The 27135-nt window shown below is 41.1% G+C and overlaps 1 protein-coding gene across 1 annotated transcript in view; it reads right to left on the reverse strand.

Annotated features, from left to right (window-relative positions):
• Nucleotides 1-26932, reverse strand: part of htr2cl1 (5-hydroxytryptamine (serotonin) receptor 2C, G protein-coupled-like 1) — a 272524-nt gene extending 245592 nt beyond the window's left edge. Inside the window, exon 1 of the mRNA XM_049569308.1 lies at nt 26851-26932. The gene's annotated coding sequence lies outside the window, so the exon portion shown is untranslated. The remainder of the gene's footprint in view (nt 1-26850) is intronic.
• Nucleotides 26933-27135: the final 203 nt, after the last annotated feature.

The raw sequence follows: 27135 nt of genomic DNA on the forward strand, positions 1-27135 counted from the left end.
TTTCCTAGTCGACCAATAGTCATCATTTAGGGCCATTAGTCAACCAGTTGCCCGCATGTTTATGATATTAATTTGATTATTGAATTATATATTTTGGGCGGGGCAACACAATGGTTTGAGTTGAAGGTGTGAGAAAGAATAGTATCAGTAACATTGTTAACACTGTGCTACATTACAGAGAAATACAAAACGGTACTAATGAACCTTCATTAATATAGGCCTATATTTTATCTACAAGTGCACGTCACACACTGAGCGAGCCACCTGTTAATGACGCTGTGGGCTAATGGGCATGTAGCTACTTCCATGTTTCAGATGATACGTCATGTTTGTAGTCGACCAATGAAGATGAGTTTACATATCACCTTGGGTTCGTCCTTCACCTTCTCAAAATGATCCCACACTTTGGATTTCCTGCCCAACATGTTATTAACTAGCCTGTGGAATAACCGCAGGTACCAGCCCTGGAAATCAGGGGCCGTACACATGTCATGTCTTTTACCGCCTGGAAAACCGAGGTGAGACACTGGACGCTACTCTTGTGCCTTTTTTGTGCCAGCTTTCAAGAGTGCAGCAGCAGGTTGTGATATTTCACAATCAAACAAAACTATCGACTTCATGGTTGTGTTAGATGAAAAGTCAGGGGATCACCAAAGTTACTGGAATTCATCTTCTGGGGACCATGAAAATTTCATGGCAATTAATCCAATAGTTGAGAGATTTCAGTTTGGACCGAAAGGTGGACCAACAGAACAGTTTTATAATCATCATCCCAAAGTTATGTTGTGTACAGTCATCAACAAAGAGTTTGCCATGGAATTTATTCCATGACTAAAAAAGTATAGTTACTATAGAATTGTTTCTTCCAAATACAACTGACTTGAGAAGATTCTGCACGAGCTATATACTGCAATGTGTTGGCAAGGCCTTTCTGACATGCACAAGGAATAATTGACCACTAAGTAGTTCACAAAGAGAGTACTGTGCAGCAAGACTATACAAGACACTGAAGAAAGTCGCCCAGGAACAAAGGCAAGAGCACAGAGCTGTGTCAAAACAAAGGTCAGCACCAAAGTGATCTGGGGAAATGTGATAACCAAAGACTCCATGTGAACAAAAGAAGAACAAAAGATATCCTCCTTCAGTCACACAAAGGTTTCATAAGCAGAGAGGAAAGAAAGGAATAACCTGCACAAGCACAATCTGCATTGCTGGAGAGCTCTCAAACCCACTCAGAGATGCACTCATGGTGCATATTTACATTTAGATACATTTAAATGCAAACACATAAATGCGTATGCATCATGCCTCAAAAGTGTCAAGCATTCTTTCTTGTTTCCATCTAAATGTGAAGGTATCCTTTGTCGCTCTGTGACTTTGTGACCAGCCTGTTGCATTAAAAGCAGCTTCATAAAACCTCTCTGAAAGTAAATTTGACAAAGGAGACGCGGACTAAAAGCTGCAACGCCGGAGGTCAATGTGCAGTCCAGAGGCAGCTAATGTAATGGAGGAGGCTGGCTTTGTTGGTGGAGACATATGAGAGCATCAGAAAGATGAAAAGAATGGAGATGGAATGAGATGTGCTATCAAGGTAATATATATCTCACATGATACCTGGTTTACAATTTTTCCTTCCTGTTAGTGTGATTTACTCACACACAGGGAAGCATATATGTTTTTCACCTTGTTAACAAACCTCTCAAACAGATTTCAACTATCTAGTCCACAACTGGATGCTCTTGAAGGGTGTTTAAATACTTAAAGATTGCTTGCTTTGGTCTGAATCAGGCACTAATTTTGTTGTAAAGTTGCATAATTGCCTAGAGTTGGTTCGTGTTCTCACGGCAGCATTTACAAGCGGACCAGATCAAATGCCTTGTGCGAGAAAGCTGCTCTTGATTGTTCAGAATTTCCATACGGGAAAAATCCAGGAAGTAAACAAAACATTGAAGAAGAGTACACTTGCAAGATAAATGTGACACTTTCTAATGTCACAATGGAGGGACAACTATGCAGGTTGATTTTAGCGCTGGTCATCGTATACTATATTGATGGCACACATTAATAATCCTCTGGGACTGTAACATGCTCATGCTCGTTTAACCCAAACAATGCCTAATGGGACTGCAGTTGGCACGGATTGAGGACGGAACCTGTTTTCACCACAAAGAAACCGCACCAGAGTTCATCTGTAACCGGACCAAGACCTTCTTGAAGAGGTGGTCTCGGTCCGGTTGTTTTGATGCACACCTGAGTGCAATTGCTGTCTTGACACCTGCCCAAACGAAACACACTTCGGGGGAAAACGAACTTGAGTTAGATTGAACTTTACCAAACAGGGCAGGGCCTAAAAAAGAAAAGTATCTGTATTCATTCTGTGCAGCACTTTCATATTGAGGGGTATGTCATAAAGAGCCACTGGCAGAGTTAATATTTTTTCTTTATTTGTTTCTTGACACATCACTGAATGTGCCATCTGTATTTCTACATTATAATTAATGGCCAAGAGCAGATACCTTATGTGCCGTACTGGTGGGTTGCAGCATATCCTCCCTTCAGCAACCACGTGTTCACTAATGGAAGAGTAAGAGAAGTTTAACTTATCACGCAGAGAATTTATCAAGCCCCCGAATGCTAATATCTCCAATCTTTTATGTTTAAGGTGGGCAGGCAGCACTTCATCAGAGGATATCTGACGCAACATCAGATTGATTCTGAGACATTTTTATTCACTTCTGGAAAGGTTGATTTGATTTGTCTCTTTTATATGCTGAAAGGATTTCAGACTTTGGCACATAAATGTGGGCCAGGATCTCAAAACTTTAGCAGCTTTCTTTTGAAATACTAATGTGTGACATTTAAATATATGATCGATTTTGCTCTTTGTTGAGGAGGTACTAGCCGAAAAGCATTTATATGCATCAGACAGCAATCTCACACCTGTACCTTTGATGATATACTTTATTGCCAAGACCAAGGTCTTGTGGTTTGACCTTGGCCCTACTGTTGAATTACAGCATCAAGGCTATGACTGTACGATTGCCATCTTTTTCATCACATTTGCTCTTGTCATGGTGTGTCAGCCAGGGAAGGCGTCTCTTTACATTTCAAGCAGCAGAAAAGAAAGTTGGGTCGAAGTAAACAGAGAGTACAAACAGCAACTCAAAGCAGGTGAATTCAAAGTTCTAAAGGTCAAAGACATCAAAAGTTTGCATTCAGCAAAAAAAAAACACAACAAAAACAAAACCGTGTTCCCGAGAAAAGAACAGAATCAGTTGTTTCAGCAAGCACTCTAAAACAAAATATTTTTACATTTAGTCCTCCAGCAGCAGCAGCAGGAATTTCAATTCTAGTCTGCCAAGAGCAAAGGAGGAAGGGATGACAGTATTATAAGCCCTTTATACACTGCCTCTTCAAGGTCTCGTCATTCGGTCTCGCCATTCTGTGCAAAAGGTACTATCGCAGAATTGGGGGACACAGTTGTCTCACCTTTAAGGCAGCATCAGAAGTGGTGACAACATTAAAACGACCTCTGTATAAATGGGACAGCCAGCAGGACGTGTACATGGGTGCCATAGGTCTGATGTTTTGACAGCGTGTCATGCATGAGACCCACTGTGGGAAATTTAAAAAGTAGCTGATAGCAGTTAGCAGCTAACTCAAAGAAAAAGAGGAGCGGCTGAAAATGTCTGCAAATTCAGAAAACAATGAGGTCAGGGAGCTCCTTACCCTCTGAGCGGAGGATGAGATCAGCCGCCATATAGCAGGGGGAGTAAATGATTGTTATTGTCATGTTGTTGCCACTATTATTGTTATGACAGTGCTGCTGATGCATGCTATATGTCACACCAGAGGCAGACACTGTTCTGTTGCATGTCACGCCTGTGTGACATGATGTCTGAAATCACACACTAAAGCAGCATGATGCCCTCTTTGTTTGATTCTGTGTCAAAATGCAAAGGCAGCAAGAGACTTCATAGCAGCCCTGTAGTGTGATCTTTGTGTAAAAAGGGCTATAGAGTGATAAAGTCCTTGTATAGTAGAAGCAAGGTCAAATTGGAAAGGAGGGGGCTATTGTGTAGTTCCCATTTCCTCACTCCTAGCTCATCAAATACCAGTGATCTGTCAGTGGCCCTTGGCCTCAGATATGGACACTCTGAGGCACCCTTCATGCACAATGTGTCGGATAATGATGCACTGGAAGCATCATTATCTGACGCTCTGAGCAACTGCTGTAGTATAAAGAGCAAGAAGCTATGAGTAGGGTGGGTGGGACTGGTGATGGATAGGTAAAACGAAAACAGGACTTTCACCCAGGAGACTGCTGTTTGTGCATAATGTGTGTAAGCTACCCAGAAATTTAAATGCTGCCCTTGAGCATCCAAAAGTAACACTAGAGTGGTACCTAGAGCGTCATAGTTTGACTTGTAGGGCCACTGACCAAATGTCAGTATTTGACGAACTGGGTAAAAGAATGTGTAGGTTTCCAAGCAACCATCAAGGGGACACTACTAACCTTACAGTGTGGAGTGAAAAGGGTCTGCTTTCCATTGATTAAGCCATCAGCTCAAGACCTGCAGCTCATGCTGACGTCTCCAACATCAACACTGAGCAGTATTGCGAAGCAGTGGAAAGAGCACAGCAGGATGGAGCAGGGAAACACAGTTCTGCAACCCACTTCAGGAAAATGCTGACGTGTGCACTTCAACCATGGGCCATACAAATGTCTTGACATAAAATCTTTGTTACATTGGGCTGATTTCCAATTAAACAGAAGTCATACCAAGTCTCCCCGGAAAGGAGAATAAGAAGCTAGAGGAGTCAATCTACCCTCTCCCCAAAAAGGAAAGGGAGGCCAAGGTTCTGTGTGCACTAAATTAAACTAAACCTAATGCTGTGACCTACACTGGCGCTAATCCATTTCTAACCATACAGGTAATTTTAGAGTCATGGCTGGTTTTCTCTACTATTAACCCCAACAGGGACTATTGGCAGTGCATGATGGATAAAGACAGCAAGGACAAACTCTCCCCTTTGGCCTCTATTAGTTTAGGGTCATGCCTTTTGGCCTTAAAGACGCATAGGCAACCTTTCTGAGGTTTATGGAGATGACCCTGGGTGACTTGACAGGCAACATTGGCTTAATCTACATGGATGAAATTATCATCTCATTGCTGTCTTGGGAAAAGCATTTCCATGACCTTGAAGCTGTTTTGATGAAAGTTCAGAGAAGCCACGGTGACTGTCAATATAAAAAAGTGCAACTTCTTCCGAACCACCCTAAAATTTCTGGGTCACATCATCTCTGTAGCTGCAGTAAAGATGAAGAGAAAATACAGACGGTAGAGAAGCACCCAGTGCCAACCAAGCTTAAAGTAGTCCAAGTGGTAAAGTGTGTACAACCATTGATACCAAACTTCTGAAAAGTTGTAGAGCCCCTGAATGCCCTCAAACAAGAGAAAGCCAAATTTCAGCGTACATCGTACATCATCTTTCCACCAGAAAATCACCACAAACGGTTACAATTTTACGATTCTGTTACATTACCTGAACAAGCTCATTGGCAGGTGATATCTAGTAGGAGAGGACAGAGAAAACTTTGCCAAAAAGTCCTGTTTTTAAATGCCTTTCCCTTTGTTTCACAGCACAGTATCTAAAAAAACCTGAAGTCAGAATGACTTTGGGTCAGGTGCTGAACCATGTGAAGTCTTTTCTGGGAACATTTGTCTTACATGAGAAAACAGACCTTGTAAACACCATAAAACAAGGCGCAGGTGCAAGGGAGATGAGGCAGCACAGGTCAGCAGAGGCTGTGAGCTGCTCTGTCATGCATGGCTGTGCCAAACTGACAAAACGAACCTCCTGATGCTGATGTTCAACTTTGTCGGAGCTCAGCCCATCACCATCACTCATCACCTGTGACACAATACAGCAGGTCACTTAAGGGTCCTTGTACTTTTTACGAGAGTTGAAGTAACTCAGCATGAGTGCGGCAGGAACTGGATGAAAAATTAAGAGGGACTCACAGATGTCACATTATGTGTGGCTAATGCTAAAATGTCACCCTCACCTCACTGGCTCCCTCTCTTCTTCTGTTTTTGTCAGAGTCTCTTTCTCTGTATGTGCTATGACAGTGTGTGAGAGGCAGCTTTAGGGCACATAGGGCTTCATGCGGTGTTTGTCATTGAGATAATTTAGAGTAGTATCTCACACAGGCTATGGATGTTGCTGCAAAGAAGCTACAGATTGAAAAACACAGATGCTCCACTCTCATTGTCCCCCTGGCAGCACAGAATATCGTTACAATGAGCACAGTTTCAAGATGGACACCCAAGGTTAGTGTCACCAATTCAGTATCTGACTAAATGTCTGGGTTATGGGCTTGAACAATGGTCATAAAAGTGTTGTTGCAGAACATTATGATGTAACATTGAAACTAACCTTTGACCTTTTGGATATAAAATGCCACCACTTCATAATTTTATTAAATAATTTGTTACAATTAGGGTATGAATTCTTGAGTTTTGGCCAAAAAAATGTTTTGTGAGGTCACAGTGACCTTGACCTCTGACTTTTGACCACCAAAATCTAATCAGGTTATCACTGAGACCAAGTGGACATTTGCCAAATTTGAAGAAATTCCCTTAGCGCAGTCTTGAGACATCCCATTGACTAGAATGAGACAAACACTAGGTTACAGTGACCTTGACCTTTGACTACCATTATCTAATCAGTTCATCGCTGAGTCCATGTGGACATTTTTGCCAAATTTGCAATTATTCCCTCAAGGAAATATTGCAATAACGAGAATGAGACTGATGAGATCACAATGACATTAACCTTTAACCTGTGACCACTAAAATCAATTAAGTTTATCCTTGAATCCACGTGGACGTTTGTGCCAAAGTTGAGAAAATTCCCACAAGGCGCTCTTGAGATATTTTGCTCATGAGAATGGGATGCACGGAGTGCAGTGGACTAGTGGATGAACAGATGGACAGGTGGACATTGTACAGATGGATAATCTGAAAACATCTCGTATGACTGTCTGTTAGAATGGAAAATCACAAAACATAATGCCTCTGGCCACAGCTATTGCCAGCGTGAGCGCATAAAATTTAATTTTTCTACATTGTGTCTCTCAATGTGTGTTTTATTACAGTTATACATTTTCTGTCATAATGAGGACTGATGAAAGAAAAGTTTGTACTTTATACTTAATTATTGTTAAAGAAAGAAAGAAAGAAAGAAAGAAAGAAATGTTGTACTAAATGAATATCCAATTGCCAGTGCACTGGTACTTCTGTGTCTGTACACACCACCTATTGTATATTCTTAATTTCAGATAAACATTTCAATTTCCTGGGCGGCAAGGTGGTGTGGTGGTTAGCACTCTCGCCTCACAGCAAGAGGGTTGCCGGTTCGATCCCGGGCGTGGGAGCCCTTCTGTGTGGAGTTTGCATGTTCTCCCCATGTCAGCGTGGGTTCTCTCCGGGCACTCCGGCTTCCTCCCACAGTCCAAAGACATGCAGATTGGGGACTAGGTTAATTGGTGACTCTAAATTGCCCGTAGGTGTGAATGTGAGTTTGAATGGTTGTTTGTCTCTATGTGTCAGCCCTGCGATAGTCTGGCAACCTGTCCAGGGTGTACCCTGCCTCTCACCCAGTGTCAGCTGGGATAGGCTCCAGCCCCCGCGACCCTCAAGAGGATGAAGATGAATTTCAATTTCCTATGGTCTTTTAGTTTCACAAAAACAGACACAAATTATACAAATCAACAGGGTAAAGTGGGCTCTCATTAGATCAGCATTTGTTGGGTTGATAGCAGTAAGAACGGTGCATATTCTGGCACATCTTAAATAATTGTACTTGTTGCATTATGTGGCACTCCGTTTGGATTTTTTTTCTGTTTAAACCTCCAAAGTCCGATGTTGGCATTTTGCAGTGGTTTCATTTGCACACAAGGACTGTATGATCCCTTGGGGGTTTAAAAAAACATTTCAGGGCCTTGTATGTTATGAAAGTTTCAGGCCTCAGGGTCAACAATTAAAAAAGGGATTATTGTCCTTCAGCACAAAAAAGTGGAGATATTAAAGTTGTATCGTTTACCTTGCTGTTGCTGATGGAGGTCGTGTGGCTTTTTCAAACAAAGGCATGCTATTGTATGCTGATGATCGTCTACTAAATATATAATACACAGTGGCATCTAAACCCGTTATTTCTGTGTGTAGTAGCTTTAACTGTGTCGGTATCTGTTGAACTGACTTGATTATCTGTATCCGTATCTGTACTTAGAGTGGGCAGGGGTTTGGGATGGAAGTGGGTGGGGTCTAAATCTGAAGTGGGTGGGCCCTAACCAGAAGCTGTCATTTTAAACCAAAAATGGGTTCATCGGAAATAGTATTTATTAGAAAAGTATTTCCAGAACAATCTCAAAATTAGGCTTCACCTCATGTTTGATCACAAGAGCAAGAGAATGAACACAGCTACCAAAATGAGAATTTTCACATCACAAATACAGATATTTTACTCGTAGAATACTCGTGCTTGTAAAAAGTACATTACCTGTACTGGACAATTGTTTCATCTGAGTATTCAGCTCAACCCTAATATGTAGCCAAAACACAAAAACAAATGTTTCAGTCAGCTCTTAATATGCCTACTTAAACAACAGCATAGGTGACAGTGATATATTTATAAAAGGCTGCGATAACGACAAGATATTCCACCTTAAACCGTGGGTCCTAGCGAGGGAGGTGGGCCTGAGCCTGGAGCTCCGCAGTGGGATGCTATTGGATTTTGGAGACAAGTCCCATCTTATCATACCTAGAAGAACATTTTTCCTAACATGCTAGCACAAACATATTTCTCGGAAAGACCCTCAACCCTTACCTTTACCTCAAGTCAAATCTAACCTCAACAGTGAAGCCAAGTCTAAACCCTTAAACAGCCCTGTGATAAAGCAAGTACTGACCAAAGTGTTCTATCTTTGCAAGACTTTTGCCCTTGTGAGGACTCTGCAAAAATGTCATTCCCCTCAAGGTCTACATAACTCAAATTTGTCCTCACAAAGCTTTAGACTTTCCTTTATTCTTCCAGCTGAGTCAACCATGCTGTCAACAGGTAAACAGAGACGGAGGTGTTGCTGACTTCCTGCCATATAGCTTCCCTCTGGTCACAACAACATACGTGCATCAGTGAACATGGAGAAGAGATGAGCGGGGGATGTAACGGAGAGAAAGATGAGGAGAGGGATCTTTTCTATTATGTGGCCCTCTTGGGTGGGGGGGGGGGGTGGAGATGGGATTTTCCACCAATCCATCCACCCGTGCAGCAATTGTCCACCCGACTGTCACTGCACCATCTACTCTTTCAGTTAGTGTAGCTCAAGGGTACGAATAATCCATATTTATGAGATAGAGATGGAAACGCTGAGGAAGAGACAGATATGAGATTGAGAGTGATGTATTTGTTAGGGCTCTGTATTGTTGTTGAGAAAAAAAACAATTTTATCCATATTTATTGTGAATATTGGATAAAAAAAATGCTGTTTTTTTTAGAATGCTGTTTGTGTTAATTTTGGCTGTTTGTACTCTCTTGTTAATGGCACATTATCAGCATCTTGTTCTTTTTATTTTCTATTGTTTGAAACAGACTGTCCCTATTACAAGAGAACCTTTGTTTTAACAACTACTTATTCTCAGTGACATTGTTTGCTTGGAGAAGGAAAAAATAGCCTTAGTCTGGATTGGTTTAGGGATGCACTGATTGTGAAATTCTGGGCCAATACTGATACTGATGTTTGAAATAACAATTTGGCCGACAGCCAATTCCACTTATTTTAAGTTTCAATATTGTTGTCATTTATCACCCTTTTGTTTCATGAATTTCATTTATCAATTAAATTCATGAAACAACCTTAAAATAACTGCTTCAAAAGCCTTTTTACTGCATATAAAATATTACAGTTCCCTCTTTAATATCTATTTTATAGTGCTCTGAAGACAACAACAAATGTCTCCTTCAAACCAGTGTAAATTTCATTGGTTAAAAACTATGACGACAATTTCTTGTCAACAATCTGTTTTCCATGACGAAAAATAGATCTTGATATTAAAAATTAAGATGATTTTCACTGACAAGAGGAGATGATACAAAAAAGTTTGTGGACGACGATTAGACATTAAAGGCTCAGAATGGCCCTACTTGTAATAATCTTCAAATGCCACATAAGCGACAGGCTGGTTAACTCCAGTAAATAGTCTGCGCTGCCGGGATGTTTCACTAGCCAGCAAAAACACTCACACTGGAGCAGCGTCAGCAGTTGGTGTGAGTTGTGAGCTGTAATACAGCAGTAGATAATCAGCTTTTTAGTTGCAGTGGTGGCTGTTGGCAGTTAGCTCTGCTTGTTAGCCAGTGAATGGCAGTGGAGCAAGCAGCCACCGGCCGCCGGACTTCATAACTGATCCATGTGGAACTCTCCTCAGTCTGGACTGTCTTGAGCCTGTTTATGGTTTGATGGTGTTTGACAGGCAGGTAGGAGACTCAGTTATCTGTGAGTGTAGCTGTGCTGTAAGTAAACAGTGTGAACTCAGATCAGTATTCTCTGACAGACATAAAAGTTTAGTTTTAAGGACATGAGTTTAAACCTCAAGACTATCATGTTGCACATTAACCAGTGTACAAATCGTAGTTGTCCCAGATTAGTTATTGGTGGTGTCAAAGTTTTTGAGAGCATGAATACAGAGATGTTGAGCTTTTCAGATGATAATCAGTAAGTGTGTGCTTGTAAATCCTCCCTTACCCGTCAAACACTGCTGGAGAAATGACAGTTTGTGAGTGTGCAGAAATTATTTGTGTTGTAGAAAAACTGTCTTAATGAAAGTTTTACACAACCTGTCACCTTGACTCTAATTTCTGATACATGAATTATCCTAACTGGATTAGTTTAAAGATAAAAAACAAACAAATAGAACACATATCGACTAAAAGTAGTGACTAAAATGTCATCAATTTTCATCTACTAAAATGTTTTGAGTTTTGAAGACTAAATCTAAAACAGCTGTCAAAATGAACACTGCCTCAAACAACTGTATTTATTTTTCTGCCAAAAAACAGTTTTTAAATCTTATATTTCAACACATTATAACAGTATTACAATTAAGCTTTGCCAAATGCTAATTTTTACCAAATAGAGCTTGAACGCATCATAATGTAACCAATGGAATGAAACGTTAGCAGTTGGTTCACAGTGTAGCATAACTGGGGGAAACAGTGTGTTCAATGGTGAGTTTAATGCATCTTTCATCCTGACAATGTCTCTGTTTGCCCTAGACGCATTTTCTATTGTCCTCGGGACAATGGGACGTTGGTTTCAAGCTGCTTTTTAGCCTGCACAACATTGATGTGATACAATGGAAAGCATCAGCCATTATTCTGTTGGAATCCATACAAACAAACAAACCAGTATGGAAAGAAACACCAATGCAACAAGATGAGATGGTGTATCACCGCTATGCAACATCTCGTCGGTCTTCTGTTTTGATTTCCAGCTTTACAGGCTTATTTTGTGGCTGAATATAATTTGTAGCATCTTAAAATATGAATGAGGATAGTGATAGTGAGATACTGGCTACAGCTGCATTTGTAGTAGTGATGAAACGGACGAAAAACAGAAACAAAACCAGTATTGGACTGTTTTCATGATTGATACACCACAATTATATCAGTAAGCAGCGCCAATTTATCAGTCAATGAGAATGTGTGTGTGTGTGAGGGGGCATAAACACACACAGCAAGGAGCAGCAGCCACCCACTGTCCGACACCAGCACCTGCCACAGCAGGCAAATACGCCGTCTGCAGTCATTTTGACTTGACCAAGACTTCACTGGAAGCCAACTGGCTGTAGAAACAGGTGACGTGCTTTAGGTTCTAAAACAAGCTGCCAGGGATTTGACAAGTGAAGTTGCAGGTGACACCATCAGCCGGCTTGAGTCCACCACTGCAGTTTTTGTGTGCAACGTTCTAAAATGGTTTCGTCTTGTTATGAATCTTTGGTCTGAACTGGGCTTAAAACTTGTTCGTAAAATACCGATCACAGCTGAGGTTTTTCTTTTGTCTATTTCTTTTGATACAATCTGATAAAGCATTTAAAATTTTCATTTTCTTTAACTGACATTATTTAATTGTTTTAAATCTACCTCAGATTTTTTCAATGTTCTGCTGTTTGGCAAGTATTTGTCTTATTCTGACAATATATAATAGTTTAAACCACAATTAACCGTATGGTTTGTAACTTGAAAGAAATAATTATTTCATATTTATTGTGATAATTAAAATTGAAAAATAAAATTGAAATTGTAACATTTATGATAAAAAAAATATATATATATTTTTACCCACATCGCTCAGCCCTATTGGTGGATTTAGTTTTCAGTTGCTGATCATAAAACATGTTTGTCATGAGTACTGGGTCTCATTTCTCTCAGTCATAGATACTGTTGATAGATATTACCCGTCACCACAACATTGTTGCGTGACAGGATTGGAGCAGGCGACTCACACACTGACACAGGTCAAATTAAAGATACAGAGAATGGAAAACCGATCACAGCAGCCTCACGGGTGTTGATAAGCTGACGCGGTGCTCGCTCCTTGCTGTTTAAGAGACATTTGGGATTTTGTGCTCTCATTTTGAATTGTCATTTCTCGTGGGCGGATAAGATTTATCACCATTGCTCATTCCAACACGGAACAAATCTCGTCTCAACGGGGGTGAGGGGATGTGTTGAGGCACACTGATAAAGGCAGCAACAAGAGCTTAGGCTGAATCCCTCAAACTCGCTGGTGGAACATTTTGAGAACTGTAGATAAGTGTGAAACTCAATCTTTCAATGTTGCTGTGGTGAAAAAAGGCAGCAGTGGAAGTTTACATCCATCAGCCGGCTTGCAAAAGGTCACCGTCAGCGGCAAGTCACACATAGCAGAGTGAGAATCTAATGACAAGTCCTAGTGTCTCCTAGCCCCTTCAAGCATCAGAAAAATGTAGCCTGACATAGCCATAGCCGTAGCCATAATGGTAAAATGAGGAGAGATGGTATTTATAAAGAATGAGATGGCAACTTTAACTTTTTATTCATGTTGTATTTATTTGCCTGACTTGTTTATTGTGCCACTTGCTGTCCCCGCGGTCATGGCAGAAGGGTTTTTAATGAGCATCTAACTCATCAGATTCTGACTTTCCCTCAGAATAAAGGCCAAATGTTTCTCATTTGGGAGATTTTCAAAATTGAACTTAGAACTTTCAAAACAAAGTCTCTCATTACAGCCTCTATTTTGAAAAGGGGGATTCTGTTTCTATGGCTGCGTCATCTCAGACAGTGAATAAGCCATCCCATTAACCGTCTCTTGCAGCACCCACGGTCCCTTGTCTCGGCGCATAGGTAAAACACCCTGTAAAGAGATGAGCAGAGGGCGAGTGACTCAGCTGAAGTTGAGTCACAGAAGCTGCGCAGGATATCTGGAAAGTGTCTGACCTCTGACTTTTAAAGGAAAATAAATTTTGATTCTTCCCATCATCTGAACTGAGACATGTTTTCACTATGAAGCTGCTGTGAACCATGTCTGCCATACCTACTTGGTAACAACATCATTTTTTAAAGCATTTTCTCCCCGGTTCAAATTTAATCTAATTTATTCTGGTGAATCACGTGGTTTGATATTACTGCAGAAATTAAACGTAATAAGTAACCCACTGGCTATATCATCAGATCAAGCCTAGAGTCAGCCTGCTATATTGAGCTGCTGATACACTGCCCTGATATGGGTCTGTAATTAAAACCTGATCAGTGTTGCCTGCCTAAAATGTGATGAATATGGCTGGTATTTTATTTAAAGTCATTGATTTGGTAGTTGTTGTTTCACTGTATTTTGAATTCAAGTGTTTTCAACATTTTAGTGAAAATCCATGTGTTTGGGAGCACTGAGCATATGACTGGATAAATGAGACTTAGCCCCATTTCCACTAAACAGTTTCAGTATGGTACCTTTGGAACCAGAAGTAACCCTTCAGACATGGTACCTAGACCCTAGCCTCGTGTCACCAGGCTCTTCACTTTATGTGGTTTCTATTCACTCTGAATTTTGTCTGGATTCTGGTTTCGGTCTAGAGAGCGGATGCCGAATTCACCAAATTCACCAAAGTAAAACTTTAAATTCTGGCGCACCATCGATTTGGGGTGATGAGGGTGTAAGAAAATCGATTAACTTAATGGCTTGGGGCTTTTCTTGTAAATTATATTCTTTAAATTAAAGTTTCACCGTATTTTTATTAGCTTGGTGCTTTTATTTTGACGGAAAGGCGCATCCATCGAATTCCGGATCCCGTCTCACTCGCCATGGTTCCGTTTCCTTACCAAAACGGCCACTAACGGCCCCGACTACCTAGACCCTAGGGCTTCCACCACAAACAGTACCCTTAAATGAAGGCGAGGTTGTTGTCACTCACTGCTCTGTCCAGCACTCACTGTATTTCCTCATCACCGGTGACACAGAGGGAAGTCTGCACCTCGCTTATCGTCCACAGACCGAGGTTACATGACAACATTTTCTGAACAAAATAAAATAAGCTGCAGTGAGTCTCTCTCGATGAGATATTTAAAAATAGTGGGTTTGTGCATTTAGTCCTTCTAATGCAAGCTCAGGGGTTTAGTGTTGCTGTAGCCCACAGGAACAACACTCCACTACGCTTTTTTTCCCCAAGTAAGGATTAGAATATATGTTGGCCCCAATCGAAATAAATATATATAAACTCTTGAAGAGCCACTCTTACTAAAAGTGTTTTCCATATAAAAACTAATGGAATGGTCAAAGCTGTCACAGTGGAATTTAAGGTGTGTTGATGGATTCACGTCGTCAACTCATACATTGGGTAATATCACAAGTAAACGTTTTACCTTAAAAGTCACTGACAGTTGGCCCACTGAACTGAATTATTTTTTTCTCTGTCTCCAGCTGCTGCAAGAGGCAACAAAACATCCTTTCATTTCTTAGTTACAGTAATAAAACTCTCCACAGTATGAACAGTGGTTACATGAGCCTCAAAACCAGCCACAACTCAGCCCTGAGCAGAGTGACCGTCCTCTATTGACCTATGGTTAAGCCCCGCCCTCAAACGCAATGAGCCAGTCACACAGCTTATAGCTATTCCCATACACTCGGACATTCTCTGCCTGGACGTTCATTGAATTGCATCACAGAAAGTCAGTTTTGTTCGGTTTTATGAGCTTTTTCTGAGATTTGAAGTTTAAAAATGGTCAAACGGTGTCCATGCGGTACATGCAACTCCGACACAAGGTATCCTGAGAGGCTGGGCGACGAGGTATATTTTTTACACTTTCCTAAACCACATCTCAACCGAGAAAAGTGTCTCCTTTGGCTAAAGTTGTGTGGTAACGTTAGACCACAACATCAACTCAACGTGAATAAGATTAACAATGATGTCTACATCTGTTCTAAGGTAAGTCAACATTGTGTTTGAGGCAACATATTGTCACTTTGTTGTAAAGAAACATAAAGTTATCTTTAACATCTCTAGCTAACGTTAGCTAAAGTTAGCCTAACGTTAACTCCTAGCTGTGTTGTTCATCATGTCACCTTGTTTGCTGGGAGTTCATTAGCCTATTTTGTTCTAGTTTTGTACTTTGGTGATCGTACATCATTGTTAGCTGTTGTCCAAAGGGCTCTAGTTAAGCTAACGTTAACTTCTGGAGCTTAGCTTCATTAACTTATCTGTAATCGCAGAGATAACAAAGGTTGGCAAACGTTATGCTGAATGATTCAGTGTAAATACTGTAGCACCAAACTAACGGAGAGACACTCTTGTCTATCCGTTATCCTTTTCTCATATTCTGAGCCAAAAACCTTAACTTCAGTGGCACTTTAACTTGTTGTCTTTGATGGCGACGGCAACGAGATGTGGTTCACAAGCGTACACTGTGACCTGTAAATTCTAGCTTGTAATTTAAGCTCTTCATCGACCTTCTCAACAATAAAATGATTAATATATCCCTCCAATGCGTAGTTCAGGCCCTTTTGGTTACTTCTCAATGACATCTGATCGTTACGTCTCCAAAAAACATCAATTGCCTCCTGCGAAATGCCGTGTACTGTGACACCTGCCATAACGCCGGTCACTGAATGCTGATAGTTTGTCCAAATGAGTGGAGGGGGGCGTGGCTTAGCCATAGGTCAATTGACCAATCAACAGACTGCAGTGTTCACAGCTCCACCTTTTAGTACCAGTTCTGTGTGCCAGGTACCCCAACAGAGAGGAAACCAAAAATGGGGACGGTATGGAACGGTTCCATTGGTACCATCCACAGCTTTTCACAGTGGAAACGGAAAAAAAAGGGTACTGAACTGAACTGTAACAAACTGTACTGCTTGGTGGAAATGGGGCTTTAGACCATACTGCATTAATCATGTGAGAGCTGCTGTTGTAAAATAGAAACCCTCTATGCCTTCCATTATTAAGAATTGTCTCCATTTTTTGATAATTCATTCACCATGGAGGTAAAGACAGAGTTATCTTCCTGTATTAACCGTAGCATGGAGAGACTAACTGATGTACAAACAGTAATTTGGTGGGTGGCGTATTTCTTTGAGTCAGATTTTATATGCAGGAATTTCAGCCATAGCTTTAGCCAAATGCTTTCATGTAAGAGTCCATGTTTGCACGGAGCTTGTAAATAAAACAGTTTTGATTTCCTACCTCTAATCAGTGTCAATCTTCAGCCCTGCTTCTCCTTTGTGCTATCTAATCACAGACTGATCTGCACCTGGTGGATACAATTAACCACCTGGCAGGTTTCTAATGAACGTTTTAATCTGACTGCACACAAGAAACATTATTACTATAAAAACAGCTGATGCTACTCTAGTTAACTTTGCTTAAAAGGTCCAGTGTGTAAGTTCCACTATGTTTGAGTTGATTCCTCTGGCATCGTGACATGAAACAGCGTATTTCCAGTTAAAATAAAGACGATCCAAGTGCTGCCGCAAGAGGGACTAATGATGAGCTGATCAGTGCCAACGCCATTGTCAAGCTATTGTGAAGCCTTGTTATGACTATTGAGGAGAGTTGCAATGAATAACTATAAAGCTGTGAGCTTTGAAATTTATGGCCAACATTGCTGAAAACTGTGGAAAAATTGCGGATCATACGCTTATGTTTTGGGACTGTCCAATAATTCAAGGGTTCTGGAGAAGCGTTAAAAAAGAAATTGACAAAATTATGGAGGTAGATGTCATGCTAGACCCATTAATATATTTGTAAGGAGTTATACAATAAGATATGGCATGGATCAGGGGTTTGCAGTATAATGAGGATACTCTTACTTATTACCAAGAAAATGATAACAATCAACTGGATAGACACAAAACGACCAACTATAACCCAGTGGATGCAGAGACTGCAACTAAAAATGGACACCTTTATACAAAGGTGGACTCGAGTTACACTTCATCTGGGGATCTTATCGAATAGAATGGGTTGTTATAGATTGTAGGATAAGGGAATATCATTCAAAATTACAGTGTTGTGTTCCTCTGTAACTAAACCTGCTATGTTGTAAATGCAGTCTCTTTTTGTAATTCTTAGTTTTGTTTTTATTTAGTACAATTTTTTTCATTATTATACACTTAAGTATATTGTTTACCTCTTATTGTTTTGCTTTGCTTTGCTTTGTTTGTTTTTTAAATACATAATTTTGAAGAGGTCCTATGTAATGAGAAAATTGAACACTAAATAAAAAGTTTAAAAAGAAATGAATGGCCAACTGATTTAATAATCAATGCTGCTCATCATGGACAAGCTGCTATCAAAGGTGGCCAACGCAAAAACACAAATGGCCCTATCTAGACTATTTGGTTTGACTGTTCTGGGCTACTGTAGAAACATGGCCAACCCCATGGATGAGGATCCACTCCCTATGTAGATATAAGCAGCTCATTGTAAGGTAAAGAGAGCACAGGTATTCTTATTTTCAGGTGATAATATACTTAAGAAACATACTTACCACATTACATTTAATTTCTGCCAATATATCCTCCTGAATCCTACACACTGGACCTATAAAATGTGTGACATGCAGTCAGTTGCTTTCTTTTTTTTTCTTTTTTGTCACATAACCAAAGATGAAGATATCAGCAAAATGATTTGCTCAAGTTCAAAAAATAACTATGACAACAACCTTCTACAAAGTACAGTCTGTCAGACAGCCTTAAGGAATGTGGACCATCAAGAAACTACCAAACATAGTAAACAAAATGAGTCTTTGAATTCAGGTGCAAATTCTTTGGAAAGGGGCATCTGGCAGACACTTTCATCCAAAGAACACCATTTGAGTGCGTCCTTTCTTGAGCATGGCCTTGGTAGTGTCTGAACTATGCTGCTTCCATTGGAGATTTAACCTTCAGCTGTGATACTATTAGTAGTGTCTTGCTTAACTCTACTGAACCTGTCTGATGTTCCATTTCTGCACTATCCTAGGGCCAGCACTGTGGAAAACCTCAGGCCTTGTACTTGAAATCAATGGGTGAGTCATTGCAGCAAGTGTCTGCAGCTCAGCACAAACACACACCGATATCCACTGCCCATCTATTAAGCCCCAGTAGGAGTTAAACTGGCTAGTGTGCTACTTTGGTTTACTGTCCTTAAAGACACAGTTCACCCCAAAATCAAAAATACAGATGTTTCCCCTTACCTGTAGTGCTATTTTTATCAGTCTAGATTATTTTGGTCGGGATGAGAGTCAGCACCTCCAAATCTGAGGCCAGGGTTCTCTGCTGGAAACCGGAGAATTTCCCCCTCCCGGTTATGAGAGAGTTACTGCCTCAAGAGAGGAGTTCAAGTATCTTAGGGTCTTGTTCACGAGTGAGGATAGACTGGAGCGTGTGATGAAACGGGGGTTCGGTGCAGCCTCTGCAGTGATGTGGGCACTGCGCCGGACCATCGTGGTGAAGAGGGAGCTGAGCTGGAAGGTTAAGCTTTTGATTTGCAGGTCCATCTACGTCCCAGCCGTCATCTATGGTCATGAGCTCGAGGTAGTGACCGAAAGAATAAGATTGTGGATACAAGGGGCCAAAATGAGTATCTTCAGAGGGGTTTGCCGGGCTCAGCCTTAGAGATAGGGTAAGACGCTCGACATGTGGAGGGAGCTCGGAGTAGAGCGGAAATTTGATCAAGATGCCTCCTGGGTGACTCATGTTGGAGGTGTTTCAGGCACGTCCCACTGGTAGGAGGCCCCGGGGCAGACCCGGAACACACTGGAGGGATTACATATGTCATCTGGCCTGGGAACGCCTTGGGGTCCCCCAGGAGAAGCTGGAAAGTGTCACTGGGGAGAGGGACGTTTGGGGTGCTTTGCTTGGCCTGCTGGCCCCGCGATCTGGCCCCGGATAAGTGGATGAAAATGGATGGATGGATTGTTTTGGTGTAAGATGTCTAATGTTGGAGATATCAAACTCAACAGCAGTGTCTTTTCCCAGAAATCTTAAAGACGGACATTGTCGTCCCCTCAAAACTAGCTGTTTAAAAGGCTCCCTTCATATAGTCATGAGAACTAATGTTGGTTAGAAACTGTTGTTAAATTAGCCCTTTATTACTCACTGTTGCTGCATCCTTTTGTCAGCAGTCCAGCCAAAGTTTAATTAAACCCAGACTGAAGCAGAGAGGAGACAAAGAAATGGAATTACTGTCTCAGCTGGAAGAGATGGATGATTTTCCATCAGTCCATCCATCCACTGCTCCATCCCATCTGCACAGCAGTCGGGGAGCAGTGAAGTGGGCCGGTGGTCTGACCATGTGTTAATACACTTTACTCTTAGTGCAGTTAGGTTCAATGACACGTCCTTTATTCGGGATTCGGAAAAAGACAGAAAGGTCACCATCTGATTAGCAAGGCTGGAGCCACTGTCATGTTTGCCCTGCATAAAAATCCAGTGGAGATAATAATCACTACAGGCTGTGAAGGGAAAAGATGTTTAAACTTGGGTTGCCAACAACGTAAAAATATGTGGTTTGCCAGAATATAAACAGTGGGTGCAGTCTGGTGTGTCTTTTATCCAGCTCAGATCTGCTACTCTGTGTTTATCTATGGAAAATAACACAAGATTTCCCCTCCTGGAAATCAACCGGGTCCATCTCTGAAGAAAATCTGGCGTTTCATTGGTGACACGGGGGGGAGGAAACACACACAGACGCACACAAACACAGGTGTTTAAGTACCTTAGCTCTCTCAGACACAAGAACACAACTTGTGGCAGTCCACTTCCCTCAGGAGGTTCTATTTACTGGAACAGTGAGAAGGTAGAGAGGGAGGTTGAGCACTTGTCACAGAAAATAAGAGCTTCTGATGTGTTTTGTTTCCAAACCTGCAAGAAAAGGGATGAGTCCTAACTGTTGACACTTTTTCTTTTCTCCCTCTACATATCTCATTTTCTTGTCTCTTTCTTTCTTTAGTCCTCGACCTCTGTCATCAAGAAGGGTTTTAGTTTCAAGCCAGTGAGAGCAGAGTGTGAAACAAACTGGATATATGCCACATTTAAATGCTATTAATAACATATTTACATGGATTTAATACAGCTAAATCTGTTTGTATTTAATGTGGAGGTGTTTAAATTCAATCAGATCTTATGGCAGGTATATAAGCTGTTCAATTCTACAACCATCTATTGATATTCAGGTGACAGCAATTGGACAAGCCAAACACTATGATAATAACCTACTTCAAAGCTGCACTAATCAATGAGTTTATATTAACAATGTATCAAACAACTATGTGTAATGTGTAAAGTGCTGCTTGTAGTGATAAAGTCATAGAGAATTATCACCAGACTCTGCAGTTCACCTCAGCTCTACAGACCATTTTAGCATCTTTCAGCTCCATGTTTAGATTTTGAAGCCCCCACTGTCTAAGCAACAGACCACAGCTCCAGATCAGGTATCTTTTAACAAGAGTTTGGGACATTTCCAGCCGTGTTTGTGATGACCAAACCAGATATTTTAAAGGAACAATGAGTACGTTTACATGGACAGTTTAAGTCCCTTTTCATTCGGAATGAAAGTTCATTCCTATTAAAGGTGATCTTGTAAACACCTAATTTGGAATGAAAATGGCCAATGCGATTGAAAAATCAATTCGATGTAAGGGGCTGGAATATTCTGTTTCTAATTCCAAATGAAAGAATTTCTCGCACTTGTATACACTCATTCCTCTTTAAGTTCATTCCGGTCTTTCTAGCGCATGCTCGTTTCCTTGCCCCTCTAGCGCGCATAGCAACGGGCCAAGATAGAGCAGTCGGACTCGTTGCACTCACCAGTTTCCATTCGCCAAAGCACGGTCTTCTTTCTCCCTTCTTCGACCTTCTACCGCTCTTCTCCTCCTCAACAGACGAAGCATTAGCAGAACAAGGTTGTTGTCGTACTGCTGCTCCAAGAATATAAGCAAAACAAGCCCGAAAAAGGCACTAATAACGGCGTCGTCAAGCATCTTGTTATCCGGAGCGAGGACTACAGTGTTTTCTTCCAGTAAGCATAAACACCTAACATCCGCCCCGCCCCCATCCAATCAGAAACCTTCCCTGCCCCAAACCTTGTGCAGACCCGAATAAAGACGACTAAACTGATCTCCCATGTAAACCCTCATTCAGAATGAATATTTCCCATGTAAACTACCTGGAAAGACTTTTATTCTGAATGATATCATTCAGATTTATTTCATTCCGAATGAGAAGCCATCATGTAACCGCACCCAGTGTGTATGATTTAGTGGCATTGAGTGATGAGAACTGCAGATTGAAACTTCTCCAGAGTGCCAAGTGTGAACTCCCGATCAGAATTCCTTTTGTGTTCACTGTCCAGGAGGTGTTTACCAGGAGCCCTCTTATCCACAGAGGTCTCTCCTCTCGAAAACAAAAGGTCTTGGTGACCATACCGTAGCATTTAGCAGCTAAAATGCATCTAAATATTTTTCTCAGGAGATGGTGGAGGCCAAAACAGAGCTACAAGAGCTAAAAATCCATCATGTGCATAGCTCTCAATTATTCATGCTGCATAGGTCCAGACCTTTGAATCTGTCCAAAGTCTATGCCAGAGGCCATTTGTTCTGTTGTCAAGTCTTATAATAACAACAATGGCGACCACTATAGACAGGATAGACACTACTGTTGAGTAGAGATGCAACAATTAATTGATTAGTTGTCAACTATTAAATTAATGGCCAACTAATTTGATTATAGATTAGTCAGTTTGAGTAATTTCTTTCCACCTCTTTGACAGTAAGCTGAATATCTTTGAGTTGTGGGCAAAACAAGACGTTTGAGGACATCGTCTTAGGCTTTGAGAAACACTGAACAACATTTCTCACTATTTTCTGACACTTAATACCAAGCAACAACTATTCGCTTAATTGAGAAAATAATTGAAAAATCAATTGACGATGGAAACAATCCTCATTTGCAGCACTACTACAGTACTGAGGCTGCTCTAAATCGGCATGTATTCTCAATGTCTTCCAAAACATTGTAGTTTGTTTTACTTCACTCCTCTCCCAGGAAAAACAGGTATGCTGGCGAAGGCAATGTCAGATTGAAGAAGAAAAGAGTAACAAGTTGACAATTCTGTCTGAATATCAGACAATACTTCACTCATTATTCTAAGTGTTTTTCTTCCATTGCATTATTTTTGTCATTGCCACACCAACACATATCCTTGAAGCATGATAGGATATTCCAGTAATAAATTCTGCTGACATCTATTCGACCCACAGAAAAACCTTCCACCCTCTTATCTATCTCGTTTGACTTTAAAAACTGCAGCACACACACAATATGCAAAATTAAACACATGCTGACCCCGTGCAATCTCTCACACACAGATTAGAGACACAGATGTGACACATTTGCAGCAAGTCACACAGAGAGTGGCAGCGAAAGCAGTGATACTCATTCACACACACACACACACACACACACACACTCCTACACGAGGAGTGTGCAGGGGCTGATTAATAGTGTAATGGGCTTTTATACCAGTGCTGTGAGCCGGGTAACAGGCTTCATTGTGTCACAGAGAATTATGGTAATAACAGCGAGAATGGGGTGGATGACGCCAGACAGAGAATTACCCTCCTGGAATGACGACAGACTCGGTAACATGGGGATCTTAATGAATGACGTGCGGTGATGTGTGGCAAATGATCTTTATGCGCTGCATCGTAACGGAAGTGACTGATGTGCCAGTGGATTCTTGACAGAGTTTATTACAGCTGGTAGTTTATCATGGTCGGGTTTATGGGCCCAAACATTAGTCAGATGTGAGCGGACTTTCAAAGAACCATCTCCTGTAAATTGACCTTGACTTCTTGGATCTGTGATTTCAGACAAATGTAACAACTCTACAGAGAATTTAAAAAACGGAAGCTATGAATGTGACAATCAGTTGCTGGGAAAGATATTTTCTAGCTGAGACCTGATCAGGCAGGTAGAAAATATAGATAATTGGTGTGATAGCTGCACAAATGGTCCTGCTACAAAGCCAGCCAAGGCACTGCATTAGATTCCAACCAAACATTTGAGTAAAAAACGTGTTGAGCAGCAGAACAGCTCGATATAGGGTCCAAATTACTGGAAACTGTTCATTATGCAAATATTTAAGTACAGAATGATCTTATCCTGATTAAGTTCTTCCATAAACTCAAGCAAACCCTTCTAAAGCTATACATAAAATGTGTTTTGGACGGGAAGCTGAATCCTGATTGTTTTAAAGGAACTTAACGTTTCAAATTTTGATACATTTGCAAACTCTAAGTGCACTTTGAAGCTTACTGTGGGAAATTATAAAGTGCCTTATCACGAAATCTACTTTGGACGGACAGCTTTGGGCAGGCAGCAATGGAGCTTCTTATCAAAATTGATCATAATTGGGCACATTTTAAGTAGAAACTAGAAAAGTGTCTGAAGAGTAACCAATCAAGCAGCCTTCAGTGACCTTGAGCCAGGCTTTTTCCTTGTTCTCTCTTCTTCTGTCGTCCTTAAGTTTGACTGTGTTTTAGTTTGTATCTCTTTTCGTTAGCCACAGAAGTGGGGAAACTCCAGGGAGGCTGTCGGTCAGTCCACTACTTTGGGCTAGACTGAAGTATCTCAAAAAACTATAATTGGATAAATTGCCATGAGACATTCTTGGTCCCCAGAGGATGAATCTCAGTAACATTGGTGATCGTCTGACTTGTCCTCTAGTGCCTGACATTTGTGAATTGGAGTGAAATGCCACACCAGCTGTTGGATTTTTACTGTGAAATTTGATAGAGACATTCATGTTACCCTGGGAATGAGTTATTTATTATAGTTATTACCTGACCTTTTATCTAGTGCTGTCATGAAGACAAGTACAGCCTAACAGAACCCTTAGCATATTTGTAGACTCTTTGTGTGGTTAATAAACACCAATCAAGGGACAAAAAATGTGTGTATTATCCAAGTGGCAAGTGCCTTGAATGACCACTTGGGGCTGGCTCCAAAAGCAGGTCAAGCCCATAGACGCCCATGTTAAAATGCCCAACTTTACAGCAGAAATAAAAATGTCTACAGCCTAGTGCAAAACAGTTTTGGTCTCTACAACTGCCAACATTCATAACAACCGTTTTCATTTTGTGAGGCTTAAAGTTGAGGCGTCACCACAGTCTATGAGCCAGAACCACCCCTCACTTTTCCCCAGCTCCACCCTCTCATCCACCTCCTCCTGGGCATTTAAAGTAATGTCCATATTACAGTACTCATAAAAAAAAGTCTAACATAAGAAAAGCAATGTAAATTGCTGGTGACACAGTCTGCACCTCGTTCATCGTCCACAGAATGAGGCTGCACACCAACATTATCAGAACAACATAAAACAGGCTGCAGTGAGAGTCTCTCTCCATTAGGGCTGCCACTAACGATTATTTTCATTGTCGACTAATCTGTCGATTATTTCTTCGATTAGTCGACTAATCATTTCATCGAAAAATGTGTTAAAATGTTGAAAAATGTCGGTCTGTCTCGCCCAAACCCCAAAATTACGTCATCTAATGTCTTGTTTCATACTCACGCCAAAGGGTTTTAGTTCACTGTCACGGGAGAGTGTGTAAAGCTGCCAATATACGTAAGAAGCTGCAGTAAGAGTATTTTGGGGTACTGTTATAGTACTGTTCTATGAAAAATGACTCAAACCGATAAGTCGACTACTAAAATAGTCACTGATTATTTTAATAATCGATTAGTCATCAATTAGTCGACTAATCGTGGCAGCCCTACTCTCCATGGGATATTATAATAAGACTTTCCACGGTATTGTTAGGAACAATATTAGGCCTCACCTAGGGGCACCATTAATGTTGGGAACAATACTGGGCGTCACACAGAGGCACCTAAAATGTAGGAAATCTACAGTATGAACAGTGGTCACATGAGCCTCAAAACCAGCCACAACGCAGCCCTGAGCAGAGTGACCGTCCTCTATTGACCAATCAACAGACTGCAGTGTTCACAGCTCCACCTTTTAGTACCAGATCTGTGTGCTAGGTACCCCAACAGAGGGGGGACCAAAGGGGGCCGGTACGGAACAGTTTCATTGGTACCATCCACAACTTTTCACAGTGGAAATGGGAAAAAAAAGTGTACCAGACTGAACTGCTTGGTGGAAACAGGACTCTCAAGTCCCATCTGGTTCCAAAGAACCAAGATGGCCACAGTCAAAATGCCAAACTCAAGACTTAAAAACTGGAGTCTACAAATTGATAGGTGATATCAGGGTAGTTACATCTATTATTTTTCATACAGTGTATGTTATCATCATATGCTATAACAGTTAGAATTAACACTCTAGTACACTACAATTTGCCAGTTAACTTTACATCTACAGTGACTGGGTTTCTACACACGTGCTGCACCACACATCCCCCATCATGTATGTGTCACAGTCTTGTAATTCAGGACCATGTAGTCTGCCACTGTCTGTCATGTGTCCTGGGGGAGCTGAGCCCATTATGTTACTCCACCACGCTGACATTATCTGTCATACTTCACATCCTCCATGCTTCCTTATCAGCTGACCCTCCCCCTAAACCTCTGTCTCATGCATAATACACTTATGGTTAGTTTGGAATAACCGGAAGAAGCATGATTGCTGATAGCCAGCAGGGCTGAACCGAGAAAGACACCTGGCAGACTGGACCAAGAAGGATAAACAAAGAACTAATCTTGTAGTAATTCATAAGCGAGACCCATTCACTTGATTTGCTATTATTGGATATACCTCCTTGGTATGGGGTATATTCTAGGGTGCTTTCAGATCTTGACCCAACCAAACAGGGCAGGTGTGAAAGTTTTGTATAACCAGAAGAAGAACTGGATGACTGGTGATAGCCAGCATGGCTGAACTGGTGGACTGGACCAAGAAGGACAGACAAAGAACTGATCTTGTAGTTATTCATAAGGTAGACCCCTTCACTTGACTTGCTATTATTGGATTGACCTCCTTAGTATGGGGTCTCTTCTAATCTCATTGTTGGATTATAGTTGTGTCTTCCGTCTTTGTCCACAAGTTTTTAAATTTTCGAGAGTTTTTCCTTGTCTACCTGAAGACCTTAAAAAAGGTCAAGAACCATTACTTTGGGACACTGAATATCACTTTCAGCCGTACAAATACACCTGATTTGACTTGACATGTACCACACACACACATATGCACACATATACACACATATAAACATTTCTGGACCATTACTTTTGTATTTATGTGTGGATAGACTTACTGTGTATTCCTCTTTTCCATGCGTAGACAGTTTTCCTGAGACAGGATGAAGGGGAAGGTACGGAACGCTGAAAACACAGAATGTCTGGAACATAGAAATATCAGAGCAACACAGTTACAAGAGGTGATTCACCAGCTAATTTTAAATATACACCGTATAGGCACACCATTTTTGGTTACAATCCTTCTCTTAGAGGAGCCTCAGATATCTACATTTGTAATATCCTACCTTCATTGCCTTTTAGGGCAAACATTCCCTCACAGCAGCCCTTGCTTTCCATAAAAT

Source organism: Epinephelus fuscoguttatus, linkage group LG23 (assembly GCF_011397635.1).
Source record: "Epinephelus fuscoguttatus linkage group LG23, E.fuscoguttatus.final_Chr_v1".
NCBI lineage: Eukaryota > Metazoa > Chordata > Actinopteri > Perciformes > Serranidae > Epinephelus > Epinephelus fuscoguttatus.